At 38.8% G+C, this 16,211-nt stretch overlaps 1 pseudogene; it reads right to left on the bottom strand.

Moving 5' to 3' along the window:
* Window positions 1–15,835, bottom strand: part of LOC102832432 — a 139,241-nt pseudogene extending 123,406 nt beyond the window's left edge.
* Between the last annotated feature and the right edge of the window lie 376 nt (window positions 15,836–16,211).

Genomic DNA, 16,211 nt, shown 5'->3' with positions numbered 1-16,211 from the left:
TGACAAGCTATGGACAACATTGAGAAGTATGAGTATTCCGAAACACTTAATTGTACTATCAGCTGAAGCACTACGGTTTCCTGACCCAAGCCATGGTAGTTAAAATCACCTCATATGCATTCGAAAGCTGGACAGTGAATAAGGAAGACTGTAGAAGAATTGATGCCTTTGAGTTATGGTGTTTGAGGAGAATATTGAAAGTGCCTTGGGCTGCCAAAAGAACCAGTATATTCGTTTTGGAAGAAGTGCAGCCAGAGTGCTCCTTAGAAGCCAAGATGGCCAAACTTCGTTTCTCATAATTTGGACATATTGTCAGGAGGGAGCATTTTCTGGAGAAGGATATCATGTTTGGTAAGATGGAGGGTCGGAGAAAAAGAGGAAGACCCCCAACGAGATGGATTGGCCAGGTGGCAGCATTGATGGACTAAAGTGTGGCAACAGTAGTGAGGTTGGCCCAGGATCAGACATTGTTTTGTTCTGCTGAGCGTAAGATCGCTATGAGTGGGTGCCGACTCGATGGCACCTAACAACAACAGCAATTGTTATCGTGACTAATTGAGACTGCCACAATTGTAAAGGTCAAAGTTTTTTTAACAAAAACGTGGGAGTAGTTAAGTTTACATTCCAGGAACAAAGGACTTTAGGACCATTGAGGGAGAAGAACACAAGCAGAATGTGGGACCCTATCCAGAGAAGCAGCGACACCAGAGACGGAGGCCGAGATGAGAACATGGAGAGAGGGAGCAGCTGAGGACTCTTAAGAGTCATGGAAACAGAGGAACTGAGAGCTGGCGGCCAGGAGGCATGCTTGCAGAATGTGCCCTTTGTTGGTTTAAATTATTATATATGCCTGAGTGTTGAAAAAAGAGCTAAAATGAATAGAGAGAAATGCTGTTAATTGCTGGTACATGGAGGGTATTATAATCATTGTAATGAAAGAAAGTATATGATTTGTTAAATGTAAAACTGATGATCTGCCCTGTAAACTTTCACTCAATTCACGATAACAACTTAAAAAAAAAAAAAAGTCTTATAGAATATTGACACTTTTAAAGAGTCCAGGGAGGTTGTTTCACAGACTGTCACATAATTTGCATCTGTCTTATTGTTTCTTCATGATTAGAAGGAATAATACCTGGGTGATATTATGTCCTTCTTAGTTCATCATATTGAAAAGCATATGATGTCAAGTTGTACAATTATAGATAATATTAAGTTTAGTCGCATTGGAATGCTTATTTTAGTAACACAATAGTTTTAACATATTTCCATTGGAATTTATGAGTAACATTTGAAATAAGGAACTGTGGTTGCATTGTGGTTAGGTGTTGGTCTGTTAACCACAATGTTGGTGGTTCAAACCCATCAGGTGCTTCTGGATGGAAAGATGAGACTATTTGCTCCTGTTAAGGTTTACAGTCTTGGAAACTATGTGGATAAGCACTTGACCTCAAGTTCAATTTGAACTGCAAGGTCAATGGTTCAAGCTCATCAGTCACTCCTCAGAAACCCTACACAGTGTCACTATAAGTCAGAATCAACTTGACAGCCCACAACAACAACAATGTATTAGAATTGACTCAATAAGTGTTTTTTGTTTTGTTTTGGTGTGAAATTATACCTTTTGCATATTATATTTTCAAAAAACTATTTTATCTACTGCCTTTAATCTATTGATGATTTTTCCCTTGAATCTATCTTTGTGCGGCCTGCAGTATAAAGAATGTGCTGCATAAGAGTGTACGTAACTCTTGTCTCATTTTTTGCCATCTCCATCAGAATTACAGATAACTCAAACCCCAGGCTTCTCTCACAGTTGTCAAGTTTAGAACTTAATTTCCTGTGTTTAGTACTTTCAAATGGCCTTTATCTTTTAATTTTGATATTCCTCAAATCTTGATATTTACTCTTCTATTCAACTTTTACTGTTCTGTGAAAACATATTTTGTGTATTCCACTCAAGCTACTACACGAGTCTAAGAGGTAGCATAAAAAAACAAACAACACAAAAATAAAGCAATTGGCATTGAGTTAGTTGAGACTCATGCTGACTGCATGTTTTGTAGCATAGAACTGAACTTCATAGTGTTAACACTGTGACCTTTCAGAAAAAGATCACCAGCCTTTCTTCCAAGGGGTCTCTTGATGGGGGCAAACTGCCAACTTCTGGTTAGTAGTTGAACTTAACCACTTGTCCACCCAAGGACTACAGGACAGAGTAAAACTGACAATAGCAGAATGCTAGATCTTTCTCCTGTGGTGCTGCCAGGTGGGTTCTAATTTTTGGCGTTTTGTTTAACCACTGTTCCACCAGCACTTGTAATAAGTACCAAACTTGAATAATTGTGCATTTAATTATCTCAATCTCCCTTCCACTGCCATCAAGTCAGTTTTGACTTATAGCAAGACTGTAGAGGGTTTCAGAGTCTGTAAACTCTTACAGGAGCAGAAGGTCACATCTTTCTCCTGAAAAGAAACTGGTGGGTTCACAGTCCAGTGTCTATTTTACAAAGCCACTAGACCCCTTCTCAATTTTCTTCTTGTTAAGTTCCGACGAGTTGGTTCCAACAAGTCAGTGCTGACTCACAGTGACCCTGTATGGGGTTTCCAGGAGCAGATAGCAAGTTTGAGCCATTGGCCTTACAGTTAGCAGTCCAATGCCTATCCTACAAAGCCACGAGGGCTCCTTGTTAAGGTACAATGAATCATTTCTGCCTCATAGTGGTGCTGTATAGGGTTACCAAGGAGCAGATGATAAGTTTAAACTGCTGACTCTGCATTTAGCAGTCCCCTGCTTATCTTACAGTGCCACACTTAAAGTTTAGTGGGTGGGAAATGGTAAGCATGTCTCTTCTGATCTTTCCATCCCAGGGCTTAGCAGAGTGCCTCGTACTTAGAAGTAATGAAACATATTTGTTGAATAAGTGAATTAGTGAATCATCTAACTCTGGTGTCCACTATGGAAACATGCTTTAATAATGTAAATTGGGCATTCTTATCTCTAGAATATTTAAATTTTATTACAGAAATTTAAGGTGAATTTATGTACCATATTTAGAAAGTGGAAAAGCTGATGCCTTAACAGATCACATTATGACTAGGTTTCTATTCACTCTGATCATCTGTGCTTTCATATGCACTATTAGCTTTCATTGGGAAAAAAAAGTTAAACAATTTTAATAGTTACTTTCTATTTAATAAAATGAATAAGGATTTTGTAAATGAATTTGCACAGCAACATATTTCTTGATAAATTTGAGTTTTCTTTGAAAACTGACAAATTGTTGCTGCTATTGTTAAGAGCCCTTGAGTTGTCTCTAACTCATGAGACTCTATATATGGTTTCTGAGGAGCAACTGGTGGGTTTGAACAGCCCACCTTTTGGTTCGAAGTCCAGCACTTACTTTACAGCACCACACCATGAGTCCTAAAGTTGAAAACAGTCTTCCCCTTTAACACTAAAACAAACAAATTGTGGTCAAACAAGTCAGGTTCCATTACCTGTTAGCCACTGTTGGCTCAAAAATAGCTATGCAAAGAAAATGATTCCACAGGCCACCTACAGGTTTTCAAGTCAGTTCTGCCCAGTTTGTTATAATATAGAGCATATATATAGTCTTATAATTCTAGGTAAGACGCTCTGGTAGCATAATGGTTATGAGTCGGGCTGCTAATCTCACGGACAGCAGTTCGGAACTACCTGCTGTTTGCAGGAGAAAGATGAGGCTTTCTGTTCCTGTAAAGATTTACAGCCTCGGAAACCCTATACAGGGTTGCTATGAGTTGGAACCGACTCCACGTCACATCACCACCACCACCATAATTCTCCATGGGTTACATTACTAAAACAACCGCAGAAACAGTAAGATGCCCATTAAAACAAAACTAAACATAATTTTTTCATCTAACAATGGGATTTATTTGAGAATACTTGATTAATTAAAACTTAGTGATTTCTAAGAATATGTTTGTTATTGTTAAGTGCCTTTGAGTTGATTCTGAATCATAGCAGGGTCCAACTCATAGTGACCTTGCATAGGGTTTCCTAGTAGTGGCTGGTGAGCCTGAACTGTCACCCCCGCAGTTCAAAATGATCTTACTGTCCAGTGCATTAGTACACCTTGGTCTGAAAGAAAAATAATTGAGGAGAGTTGCTGGCCATGGATGTTTTTCTTTGTTCTCTAGTTGTCAAATTGGTGTCTGTGGTAGACAGAATTATAAGATGGTGCTAAATGAGTCATGCACCTGTATAATCACCTCCCCTTGAGTATGAATAGAACCAAACTTCCTTCTAGCAAACAGCATATGAAAAACCCAATGGAAATTATTTCCTTGATAATATCATGCTATATAAGATTCTATGGAGCAGACTGCAGTAAGAGATGCTCCTGCTGACTTTGAAGAAGTAAGTTGCAAGGTTATGAGAGTTAAGTAGCAAGTAGCTGTAGGGACATATAGTTTCTGAGAGTTTCACCCAGTTGGTAGACAGCAGGCAAAGCAGTGACCTCGGTCATACAATCAGAAAGAACTGAACCTTTCCAACACCCATATAAACAGATTGGCTACCATCTAGATTGCAGTTGTGTGAGACCTGGAGCAAAGCACCCAGTTAAATCATGCCTAGACTCTGGAACCATAGACACAACGGCATAATACATTTGAATTGTTTGTTTTAAACCTCCAAACTGATAGTCATTTTTAATGCAGCATCCTTACTTCCAAACTCTCCTCTAAAGTCAACATTCAAACACTCTTCTAATGGTAATCTTTTGAAAAGTAGATGGAAAAATTGTACTTGAGTACAGTTTGACAGGTCAGACATATTAAGCTACAAAAAAAAAAAAAAAAAAAATTGGAATTGAAGTTTTAAACAGCACCAAAGCAGGTGCTAAAAGAAATTCTAGTCAAGTAAGCAGTAAAGATGAAAATCAGAGAAATTTAGTATAGAGCAAAGTACATTGGTAATAAGTAAAAAAATGTGCTCATGTATAATATATAGGCTACGAAAGTAGGCATATTTTGACATGTAACCATGCAGTTATGTTGCCAAGTTTGTAAAATTATCACAAAGTATTGGTTTCCAGGCACAGGACTTGAATTTCTACAAGTAACATTGCACAAAGTTAGGGCTCTGTTCTAAATCCTCTTAGTTGTCTAAACAAGCAGGAGACACAATTAAGGTCCAAGTACAAAGACAATCTCTTTCCTATAAGAATTGGGGCATTATTAACCACTTGTCCATACAAAAAAAAGAAAAGACTTATGATTAATGGTTAGAACTGAAGATGATTTTTAGAATCTCCAAATTCTGAGACTCCAGTATCTGTGTCATAGTTGTCTTTTTTTGGGATTAAGTTGGAGATTTCTAAATTCTTATCTGTGTCAAAATAAGTGTCAGTGACAGCTAAGAAAGTAAGGCAAAATCCTTTGCATTAAATTTCAGAATACATGAGGGAGTGCTAGGTTCTGGGCTTGCCAACTTTATTTTCTCTTCCCGGACCCAAGACCTCCTCCGCAAACATGCTCTGACAGAACCAAGAACCATGGAAGTACTGGAGAAGCACTGTGTGCCATGCATCTGCCATTGTTTAATCCAGATGTTAGTTGAGACAGAAAGAATAACCCAGAACCATGGAACAAACTGGGTCTCAATGATCAAAGCAAAATCTCCTCAGTGAATGTGGATTACAGAAAACTGAAGAAAGAAGGCCCTAACTTCAAAATGAAATGTTTTCCCTTAAAGCTGCTTAGAATGAAGATCTTCCAAAAGCCACCTGCACCATTTCCCACTTAACCATGATATCTTGACCTTGCAATTCGGCGCATTAACCCACAGCATCATGCCAGGACTTGTGTGTGTGTGTGTGTGTGTGTGTGTGTATATATATATTGTTGTTGTCAAGTGCTTCTGACCCATAGCTACCCATAGCTATGGGGTTTCTGAGGAGAGGTTGGTAAGATTGGACTGCCGACCTTGTGTATCAAACTGACTTTTCAGTCCAGTGCATTAACCCACAGTGCCACACCAAAACATAGATAGATAGATAGATAGATAGATAGATAGATAGATAGATAGATAGATAGAGATACATACATACACACACACACACACACACATATAAGGAATGCTGGTGGTGTAGTTGATTATGAGTTAGGCTGCTAACCATAAAGTCAGTAGTTTGAATCTACCAACCTCTTCTTCGCCCATAAAGATTTACAGCCTCAGAAATCCTATGCTGTTGTTAAATGCCATTGATTCATTTCCAACCCATCGTGACCCTGTTCAAAGTATTCAATGAGCGACTGATGAGCTTGAACTGCCACCCTTGCCATTCAAACTGACTTTGTACAGAGTCGCTATTAGTTGGAACCAGTGCCACAACCACACAACCACCACCATATATAACTACCTATATGTATAGTCCTAAGGAGTTCTGGTAGCGTCGTGGTTACGAATTGGCTACTAACCTAAGGGTCAGCAGTTCAAAACTACCAGCTATTCAGTGAGAGAAAGATGAGACTTTCTGTTCCCATAAAGATTTACAATCTGAAAACCCTGTGCAGGGTCACTATGAGTCGGAACCAACTTCGTGACACATAACAACAACACATGTATAGTCCTGGTAGTGCTTTAGGATAAGCATTTGATCACAATGTCTGTTTGAGCAGCAAGGCAGTTCAAACTCACCAGCTGCTCTGCAAAAACCCTGTATAGGGCCGCTATGAGTCAGAACTGACTCAATGACACTATACAACAATATCTATAAAGAAGCTCTGATAGGATCATAGATTACAAGCTGGGATACTAACTGCAAGGCTAGCAGTGCTAACCTACCAATTATTCCGTGGGAGAAACATGAGGTTTTCTGTTTCTGTAAAGATTTATAGTCTCAGAAACCCTATACAGGGTCACTATGTATCAGAACAGACTTGATGGCATATAACCACCACTATATATAATGAAAGGAGCTCTGATAGCATAGTAGTTATGAATCAGGCTATTAACCTCGAGGTCAGCAGTTCAAAACTACCAGCTGTTCCACAGGAGAAAGGTGAGGCTTTCTGCTCCTGTAAAGATTTACAGCCTTGAAAACCCTGTACAGGGTCGCTATGAGTCTGAACTGACTCCACGACACATAACCACCACCACCATATATAATGAAAAGAAACAGCTGTAAACATCCATTAATAATCAGAACTTGGAATGCACTAAGTATGAATCTAGGAAAATTAGAACTTGTAAAAAATTAAATGGAACATATAAACATCAATATCTTAGGCATTAGAATGGTATGGTATTGGCCATCTTGACTCTGACAACCACATGGTTTACTATGCTGGAATGACATATTGAAGAGGAATGGTGTTGCACATCAGTTATTCAGATCAGTTGTGAAGTACAACACTGTATGTGATAGGATAATATCCATGCACCTACAGGGAAGATCAATTAATACCACTATTATTCAAATTTATGCACCAACCACTAAAGTCAGTGAGGATGAAATAGAAGAATTCTACCAACTTCTTCAATCTGAAATTGATCAAACATGCAATCAAGATGTATTGATCATTACTGGTGATTGGAATGCAAAGGTTGGGAGTAAAGAGGATGGATCAGTAGTTGGAAAATATGGCCTTGGTGATAGAAATGATGCTGCAGATCACATGATAGAATACTGCAAAACCAATGATTTGTTCATTTCAAATACTTTCTTAAGACAGCATAAGAGAAGACCATACACATGGACCTCGCCAGATGGAATACATAGAAATCAAATTGACTACATCTGTGGAAAGAGACAATGGGAAAGTTCCATATCATCAGTCAAAATAAGGCCAGGGGTAGATTGTGGAGCAGACCAGCAGTTGCTCATATGCAAATTCAAACTGAAGCTGAAGAAAATGAAAACAAGTCCACAAGAACCAAAATATGACCTTGAATATATCCCACCTGAATTTAGAGATCATCTGAAGAACAGATTTGATACATTAAACACTAAAGACCAAAGACCAGAAGAGTTGTGGGATGATATCAAGAACCTCATATATGAAGAAAGCAAAAAGTCATTAAGAAGACAAGAAAGAAGGAAAAGATCAAAATAGATGTCAGAAGAGACACTGGAACTTGCTCTCCAGTGTAGAGATGCTAAAGCAAATGGAAGAAATGAGGAGGGACAAGAGTTGAACAGAAAATTTCAAAGATCAGCTCCAGAAGATAAAGACAAATATTACAACAAAATGTTCAAAGATCTGGAGTCAGAAAACCAAAAAGGAAGAACACGCCCAGCATTTCTCAGGCTGGGGGAACTGAAGAAAAAAATCCAATCCTCAATTTCATTATTGAAGGATTCTCTCGGCAAACTGTTGAATGATGCAGAAAGCATCAAGAGAAGATAGAAGGAATACACAGAGTCACTGTACCAAAAGGAAATAGTTAATGTTCAACCATTTCACGAGGTAGCATATGATCAAAAGCCAATGAAACTGAAGGAAGAAGTCCAAGGTGCATTGAAGGAACTGCCAAAAATCAACGCACCAGGAATTGATGGAATAAACATTGAAATATTTCAAGAAAGTGAGGCGGCACAGGAGACATTCATTCATCTCTGCCAAGAAATTTGGGTGACAACTATCTGGCCTACTAATTGGAAGAGATTCATATTTGTGCCCATTCCAAAGAGAGGTGACCCAAAGTAATACAGAAATCATCAGACAATATCTTTGACATCCCATGCAAGTAAAGTTTTACTATAAATAGTACAGAAATGGCTAACAGCATACATTGACAGACAACTTCCAGAGATTCTAGCCGGATTCAAAAAAGACCATGGAATGAGGGATATTACTGTTGATGTCCAATGGATCTTGACTGAACGCAGAGAATATCAAAAGCTGTTTACCTGTGCTTTATTTACTATGCAAAGGTTTTCGATTGTGTGGATCTTGACAAGCTATGGACAACATTGCAAATATGAGTATTCCAGAACACTTAACTGTGCTCATGAGGAATCTCCATATGGACCAAGAGGCAGTTGTTTGAACAGAACATGGGAACACTGAATGGTTTAAAATTAAGAAATGTGTGTGACAGTGTTGTATTCTTTCACCATGCATATCCAACCTGTATGCGGAGCAAATAATCCAAGAAGCTGGGTTGTACGAAGAAAAACGTGTCATCAGGATTGGAGAAGGACTCATTAACAACTTGCGATATGCAGATGATACAACCTTCCTTGCTGAAAGTGAAGAGGACTTGAAACATTTACTGATGAAGATCAAAGAGCACAGCCTTCGGTATGGATTGTATCTCAATGTAAGGAAAACAAAAATCCTCACCACTGGACCAATAAACAGCATTCTTACAACAGAGAAAAGATTAAAGTTGTCAGGGACTTCATTCTCCTTGTATCAACTATCAACACTCATGGAAGTAGCAGTCAAGAATTCAAAGGACATATTGCATTATGCAAATCTGCTACACAAGACCTTTTAAAAGTGTTGAAGAGCAAAGATGTCACCTTTTAAAAGGTGCACCTGACGTGACGTAAGCCATGGTATTTTCAATAACCTCATATGCATGCGAAAGCTGGACAGCATAATAAGAAAGACCGTAGAAGAATTGATGCTTTTGAGTTATGGTGTTGGAGGAGAATATTCAAAGTACCCTGGGCTGCCCAAAGAACCAACAAATTTGTGTTGGACTAAGTGCAACCAGAGTGCTCCTTGGAGGCCGAGATGGCCATACTTCGTCTATCATACTTTGGACATATTGTCAGAAGGGACCAGTCGCTGGAGAAGGATATTATGTTTGGTAGGGTGGAGGGTCAGAGAAATAGGGGAAGACTCCCAGCAAGATGGATTGACAAAGTGGCAGCATCAATGGGCTCAAACGTGGCAATGATAGTGAGATTGGCCCAGGATTGGGCAGTGTTTCATTCTGCTGTGCATAAGGTCACTATGAGTCTGTACCAACTTGATGGCACCTGACAACAACAACAACTTATCTATTATATATGCCTATATAAGGAACTCTGGTAGTGTAGTGGTTATGAATCGGTCTGCTGATCTCACGGTCAACATTTTGAAACTACCAGCTATTCCGTGGAAGAAAGATGAGGCTTTCTGCTCCCATAAAGATTTACAGAGTCAGGATCCCTGTGCAGGGTTGCTATGAGTCGGAACTGACTCCACGGCACATAACAACAACAACAACAATATGCATAGCTAGAGAGAGAGAGAGAGAGAGAGAGAGAAAGAGTGTCCAGATGTGGTGTTGTGGGTTAATGTGCTGGACTGCAAAGTCAGTTTGAACTGCAGGGTCGGCAGTTCAAGCTCACTAGCTGCTCTTTGGAAATCCTATACAGGATCCCTATGGTTTGGAACAGACTCAATGGCACTAACAATATATACATGGAATCTTGGTTTCTCACTTAGGATCAGCACTGAACCAAGATTGGTGGGTCCTTGGAAACCCTATGCAGGGTCTCTGTGAGTTGATATCAACCTGATGTATATACACATACACACACAAAATCCAGGGACTCCTATCTAAAACAGACAAAATCTACTCCACTGCCGTTAGTCAATTCCAGCTCATTGCACGCTATATAAGATTTCTGAGACTAAATCGTTATGGCAACAGACAGCCTCATCTTTCTTCCGCTGTCATTGGTGGATTTGAACCACCAACCTTGTGGTTAATAGTCCAATGCTTATCCTACAGCACCAGTAATATATATGTGTGTATATATGTGTGTGTGGTTATTTATAAAACTAAAGCTAACACTTTCATTCATCAGAACACTTACAGAATAACGACTTACCTGAGAGGTTCTAGAGCTTCTTTATCACTTCTAGCTGCACATTTATCTGATACAGGACATAGTATCCATAATCAATAAGTGACTGAATGTTTGCTGAGTAATTTTTTAAATATAAACTCATTTTAAAATCATCTCTTAATGCCCAAAGAGCACATAAGCGACATTCAGGCACATGTGGGTGAGAAGAACAATTTAGGAGCATTTTGTCACTTTACAACTCCCTGTCTCATGTCAAGTTGGCCTTAGAGAAAGACTTGAAAATGCCACATGGCCACAGCTTAGAATAGAAGGTATGTAATGAGATGGATTGACACAGTGGCAGCTATAGTGAGCTCAGACATAGGAATGCTTGTGAGGCTGTTACAGAACCAGGCAACATTTCCTTCTGTTATACAGAGCTTTGCTTGGTGTCAAAAATGACTCCATAACATCTAATGAAAACAAAAGATGATAACAATGAGGCCCCAGACATTACTAAAGCTCAGCTCTCCATAATGACAGTGTTTCACTTACAGTTATTCAGATTTAAAATAAATTCCAAAATTGTGAGCATTATATTCCAAATTTCCCATGATCTGGACACATCATACACATTAGGGACTTCAAAAAAAATCCTGTAAAAACTGGCATTAAAAGAAAAACTTTTCTATAACTTCTTGGAGCCCTCTTGTATATAATCATAAATCTTTTACTCTTGTTCTACAACCAGAAATAGGTACTTTTCATCTAAGGCTTAGAAATCGTGTACTTTTCGACATCTTTATACTTGTATGTGCTCACTCTATTTTGTTGTTTGCTTGGTTGTTCTGCACACTTTTAATTGATATTATTTGCTGAAATACTTTATTTTTCTTTAGCTCTGACACGTTACATTTTACAAACAAACGTGTTCATAATGTCTTTGCCTAAAATAAGTCTATTTTAAAGGCTGTTCTTGCTTTAAACTATTCCCCTGTCTTTCATTTATCTTAAGAATCTTTTTATAGTAACTTTGTCAGCAAGATATTTGCTGAAATGCCCTAAAGGAATATTCCTTCCAGTGTATGGATCCTATGTCTATTGGGTATGTTTAATCACAAATTTAATGCTCTCAAAAAAGTAAGTTAAATCTACAGGTGATGAGGGTGAATAATTAGAAAACAAATTTGACAAGCAGATGCTAAAAACCACAGGTGCCCTGAAGCTGTTTACCAACCTCATTAACCTAGAATTTTAGGGAAATAAAATCACTCCTAAGAGTTCACAAGTCTTTCTTTAATGGTAACTGAAGCTTGTTATTCATATCACCTATATGATCCTTTGTTGTGGCAATGTGCCCTGGAGTGGGTTCCCACTCTTAGCTACCCTGTACAGGGTTTCTGAGGCCATAAATCATTATAGGAGCAGAAAACCTCATCTTTCTCGCGTGAAACAGCTGGTAGCTGCGAACTGCTGACCTTAACGTTCGCAGCCTGATTGGTAACCACTATGCTACCAGAGCTCCTTTATATGATACTTGTTGTTGTTGTTGTTAAGTGCCATCAAGTCGGTTACAACCCATAGCGACCCTGTATAGGGTTTCCGAGGAGCAGCTGGTGAGTTTGAACCACCCACCGACCTTGCAGTTCAAACGGCTTTGCAGTTTGGCACATTAACCCACAGCGCCACACCAGGACTCCTTATATGATAAGTTTGTTTGTTTTGTTAATCTCCCTGGAGTCGGTTCCGACCCATAGTGACTCTGCACAGGGTTTCCAAGGCTGTAAATATTTACTGGAGCAAAAAGCCTCCTCTTTCTCCCGTGGAGCAGCAGGTAGTTTTGAACTGCTGACCTTGAGGTTTGCAACCCGATTCGTAACCACTATATGATACTATGAAACCCTAAAATGTAACGTTAATTTAAAGGTTGTTAGTGACTAGTTTAGAAATACCTAAAAGGAGCTCTGGTAGCGTAGTGGTTACGAATCAGGCTGCGAACCTTAAGGTCAGCTGTTCGAAACTACCAGCCTCTCCGTGGGAGAAAGACGAGACTTTCTACTCCCCTAAAGATTTACACCCTCGGAAACCCTGTACAGGGTTACTGTGAGTTGGAACTGACTCGATGGCACTTAACAACAACAACAACAGTGACTAGTGGAAGCCAGCAGAAAGAAATCCTTTTATTTGCCAAAGGATTTGGCTGCAATTCCAGACCTATAACGATACCCACATATAAAAGTTAGCAAAAACCGAACTAATTTCTAAAACAAAAATAACTCAAAACAATTAAGAATTAACAGAAACCACAATCAGAGAAATGAAATCTTTTTTAAAAACTACAGATACCGAACACTTGGAAGCAAAATATAAAAAAAACTCAATTTGCTTAAAGTATCTTGCCAAAAAATACAAACGTTGAAATATAAGAAAGAAATGATACACTTTGAAAGTCCTTGTGTGGCACTGTGGGTTAATGCGCAGGGCTCCAAAGCTGGTTTGATCCGCAAGGTGGGCAATTGAAACTCACCAGCCACTTCTCAGAAACCCTATACAGAGTTGCAATGAGTCGGAACCAACTCGACAGCACTTTACAACAACAACAGCAATGTTATTTAATAGAGAAAGCAAATTATACCCACACCTCTTACATTATAGCAGAAAAATATCCAATAGAAGCAAAGGTCAATGTAGCCTAAAATCATAAGAGTAACTGAAGGACTCATGCAGGAATATTTTATATTGTCTGAATGTGAGGATTTTTTCTGAAAACAGGAATCACAGAAATAATTACAGAAAATATTCCCTACAGATAAGCAGAACATTTCTGTATGGGAAAATGAAACAATAATAAATTAAAAAGAAAAATGACAAACAGGGATAAAATTATATTCATGTCACAGATAAGAAGATTTAACATCCCGTATGAATAAAGAATGCTTACAATATAATATGCAAAGGACTAACACTGTAATGTAAGATGCATATAGGACCTGAAGAGATAGTTCTCAGAAACAGAAATAAAAATTACTTTGAAGAATAAAAGGATGATCTACTTCATTACCATAAAAGCAATGTAAATTTAAATTGCCATGAAAGATGATGTCTGAAATATCATGTTGGTAAAATTCCAAATATTTGCTATATTACTTGGACACTTCAAATATTGCAAGTGGAAATGGAAATGGCTGCATTCCTTCTGGAAGGAAATTTGGCAGAATGATTACCAAATCAGATTCCTATAATTTCTGAAACGGTGAAACTACGTAAGAATAACACATATATTAACTTATTTAATTTAGCATTGCTGGCAATAATAAGATATGACAAATAATCACAATCATTATCATTGTAATTGTTAAGTGCCTTCGAGTCAATTACAACCCATCGCGACCCTGTATAGGTTTTTCCAAAGAGTAGCTGTCACGCTTGAACCACCGACCTTGCAGCTCAGAGCAACTTTATAGTCTAGCTCATTAACCCACAGTGCCACACTATAATTGTTGTTGTTGTTGTTGTTAAGTGCCGTCGAGTCGGTTCCGACCCATAGCGACCCTGTACAGGGTTTCCGAGGGTGTAAATCTTTACGGGAGTAGAAAGCCTCATCTTTCTCCCACGGAGCAGCTGGTAGTTTCGAACCGCTGACCTTAAGGTTCGCAGCCCGATTCGTAACCACTACGCTACCAGAGCTCCTTACACTATAATTGTTGTTGTTGTTGTTGAGTGCCATCGAGTCGGGTCCGACCCATAGCGACCCTGTACAGGGTTTCCGAGGGTGTAAATCTTTACGGGAGTAGAAAGCCTCATCTTTCTCCCGCGGAGCGGCTGGTAGTTTCGAACCGCTGACCTTAAGGTTCGCAGTCCGATTCGTAACCACTACGCTACACTATAATTAGTGAACTAAAATTTTTAAATAAAATAGTTGTTGTTAAATGCTGTCAAGTCAGTATCGATTCATAGCAACCCTGTATAGGGTTTCCAAGGAGGGACTGGTGAGTTTAAACCGCCCATTTTTCTGTTTAAAGTGACTTTGTAGTCTACCACATTAACACACAGCCCTGCACCAGGACTCCAAAATAAAGTGTTACCATAGATAATTATTCATCTGTTAAAACCACAAGAGGAAGCTCCTACTGTATTGGTAGAATTACCTCTTTAACAGATTATTGGGTTAAAAAATAAATTGAAAATAGTAGTTCTTATTGTACACTATCATTTGTGATGAAAAGGAAAAGGAGAAAACATGCTTAATTTCCTTAATTGTATTTTTTTAAATTTCTGGTAGATAGCATTAACAAAAAAAAAGAGAATTAAAAGTAGGAAAAGAAATTAGATAATTAAGTTTTAAGAGATGTTTTAAATTATATATTGATATGGTTATATTGTTGCTAAGTACTGCTGAGTTGATTCTGACTCATAGGGACCCTTTATAGGGTTTTCAGGCAGTAGATATATTCAGTAACAGAAAGTCTCCTCTTTCTCTCAGAAGCAGCTGGTGGGCTTGAACTGCTGATCTTGTGGTTCAGAGTCCAGTGCTTATCCTACAGAGCCACTGCACTCCCCATGTTAGTATGAAGGCAAGTCAGAAAATATAGCTGCAAAATCATAGAAACTTTCATTAAACACAAATATTAAGACATGAAACTATTATTTCTTCATCTAAGTCTTATGGAAGTGGTGTTTTCCTCTCTCTAACCCTTCTCTAACAAATTCTGCACTCTTTGATTTACACTTCATTAAAATGGTAGCTTTGGCACCCTTAAGAGACTCAAGTTATGTTCCTTTTCAATATTCTTTGAGTTTGGGAACTACAAAAAATAAACAGTACTCTATTCAGCCATGTTCGATAATCATTGCAATGTCCGTACAGAAGTCAGACACGATATTCACAGTTATGAGGTTTATTAGAGGTTACAATTTAGGGTCAGAAATGATCAGGGAACAGTTCTTCCAGTCAGGACAGCCTCTTCTCAGCTGTGCCCATAGGCAGGCTCTTCTGTCTGGGCAAAGTTACCAAGTTCTTTTAAGGCTGCTGATAATGTTGCAAAAACCATGTGTGGATCCTGTGTGGCTTTGCTTGGCTTCACAAGAAGGAAAGAGAATCACACTAAAAATCAGCCCAAGGCCAATTCCTATGAAGTGGAGATCAGACATGCCTCCATTTGCCAACCTTGTTTACCCTGTTCTGACACACACCACCCCTCCTGCAGCACTCTCTGCTTCACATCTTGGTTTCAGAATCCACTGCAGTGGCCACGCAGATCTCATGACAGTATTCACGATTATGCGGTTTATTAGGGAAGTAAACAGGGTGCAACAGTGTCAAAAAAACAGCTCAGAATGTAGCAGTTTGTCTGTTAAGAATGCTTCTTCTCCGCCGTACTCCAGATATACCTCACTTTTGTCCTAGGCTTCTAAGCAATATGGCCC

This window comes from Chrysochloris asiatica, unplaced genomic scaffold (genome assembly GCF_000296735.1).
Source record: "Chrysochloris asiatica unplaced genomic scaffold, ChrAsi1.0 scaffold00017, whole genome shotgun sequence".
NCBI classification, from domain to species: Eukaryota; Metazoa; Chordata; class Mammalia; order Afrosoricida; family Chrysochloridae; genus Chrysochloris; species Chrysochloris asiatica.
This window is presented reverse-complemented; position numbering and strand designations above follow the sequence as displayed.